We start from the raw sequence: 2,162 nt of genomic DNA on the forward strand, positions 1-2,162 counted from the left end.
ATCTATTAAGTTATTGGGGAACCCACAGAGGAGTCTCCCTTTAATTATAATTTACTGCTTGGATAAAGTGTATGTCTCACAGCTAAGGCCAGCCCTATGAGTGGACAGATCAGAGAAATCCCTTTTTGTCCAGTGCTATAACCTGTGTGAGGGCACACAAGTCTCTGCCTTTATTTACTTTCCCAGTCCAGGCTACAGGACCTAATATTCTACTTGTTAGAAAAGGATTCACTTTCTTGGATCTTGAAATTTGGTCTGTCTCCTAAAGTCTCCTGATAAACAAGAGCTTACCTCCCTGAGAAGATCCTCCAGAACTGGGAATAGCCTACAGCCTCTACCTTTGCCATTGAACCTGGGAGAGAGTCCTGGAAATGATGGAAGTGAGAAGCTTGCCTGAGACACTTGTGGGTGTGGAATCAAGCCTCTAAATTTTAGTCCTGATTCTGTTTTTTTCCAGACCTTGCTTTCTTTATCTAAAAAATAAAGTGTAAGTATTAGTGGGCCTGTGAGACCCTTTTACCTCAGAATCCATTATCCTATAATCTGGGGTGCTTCCAATTCTGCTCAAGGTCAACACTGGATGTCAGTTTGTGACCTTGGAGCAGAGAGAATTGTTGGGTCATTACAGAGAGAACTTAAGATGATAATGGTGATGATGATGGTGTTGGTGGTGATGATGATGACAATGATAATTCACATTTTTTTGTTATAAAACAGTTTTATTGGTCAGATCTAGTGGGAGTAGACTATTGCTGGAGGGGCTTGGGGAAACATAGCAAAAAAAAAAAAAAAAAAAAGCCAGCAATAGAATTCCTGGGAAAATAAGAGCAAAATGTTTAGGGCCAGGTGACGTTCTCAAAAGGCACAGAAATATCCCTGAAGCTAGTTAATGTTGTGTAAAGGAGAGAAAACATACAGGGATAATAAGGAAGGAATGTAGAATTAGACTATAGAAATTCCCCCTTACACTCTAAAAAAATGATCAGTCACAGAACCTCAAAGTCAACCAGGTATGGCTTTCTAAACATTTGGGTCCTTCTCTCTCCCTCTAGTTAATAAGGATGCAACAGAAGGGGTCATCTTTTAGGGCTGAGACTCAAGGGAGAGTATGATAAATTCAGGTCAAACAAGAGAAGCTTCAGGACATGATACTTCCAGCAAGCTTTCTTCTCCCCAGGTGCCAGCTCTTGGGTACTTTGGTGAAAATCTCTTTAAGGATGGCTTTGAAGGCCACCTCAACATTAGGAGAGTCAAGAGCTGAGATTTCCATAAACAGAAATCCCTTATTTCAACAAACATGTGAGCCCCATCAGTGGGCACCTTTCTTCAGGTCATTCTTAATGCCCACCAGCCTGACAATAATGGTAGCCTCTACGTGGTCATATAGCTCCTTCAGCCAGCTCCATTGGTGTTTGGTTAGGTCAAACACCAACAGGGCCCCAACTGCCCTCTATAATACACTGGAGTAATGGCACGGTATCGGTCCAGCCCAGCTGTGGATTTGGGCTTTGATAGCAGCACAGTTGGAGGAGAAAATTCCACCCCAATAGTTGTTTGATTGTAATGAACAAATGTGTGAATCTTGACAACAGGTTGATCTTTCTCACTCCAGATTTCCCTATCAATACCACTTTAAAGACAAAATTATAACCCTCTTCTGCTTTGTTTCCCATCTTGGCCCCATATTGATTATGTGAGTTTGTGTGATTGGAGTGAGAGGCTTGGGTAGAAAATGGGATTAGAGTGTTGACTCTGTGTCCCCCAAGTCTGCTCTCTGGAGGTCCTGATGACCTCTTCTCATTGGGAGCAGTTGGTCTTTGCGGTGGGAAGGAACAAGGGCAGGCTCAGTCACTACTGACAGGCTGGGGAATCTCAATTACTTAGAAAGGGAACAGGTCACAAGGAGAGGATGGAAGCAGCAAAGAGATAGTTCACATTTATGGTGCCTTACAAATATTATTTAATTTAAACCTCATGGCAACCTTATAAGGTAGGTACTATTATTATTCCCATTTTACAAATGAGGAAATGGTGGCTGAAAATGGTGGTAAAATGATTTACCCAGGCCCATATAGTTAAGTGTCTGACAGAAGATTTGAACTCAGGTCTTCAGGGGCAGCTAAGTGGTACAGTGGAGACTACATTTAAGCTGGAGTCAGAAA

The 2,162-nt window shown here is 42.1% G+C and overlaps 1 pseudogene; it reads right to left on the reverse strand.

Annotated features, from left to right (window-relative positions):
• Nucleotides 1-635: 635 nt before the first annotated feature.
• On the reverse strand, nt 636-1,673 carry LOC127558171 (ras-related protein Rab-25-like; annotated as a pseudogene).
• Between the last annotated feature and the right edge of the window lie 489 nt (nt 1,674-2,162).

This window comes from Antechinus flavipes, chromosome 3 (assembly GCF_016432865.1).
Source record: "Antechinus flavipes isolate AdamAnt ecotype Samford, QLD, Australia chromosome 3, AdamAnt_v2, whole genome shotgun sequence".
Lineage (NCBI taxonomy): Eukaryota > Metazoa > Chordata > Mammalia > Dasyuromorphia > Dasyuridae > Antechinus > Antechinus flavipes.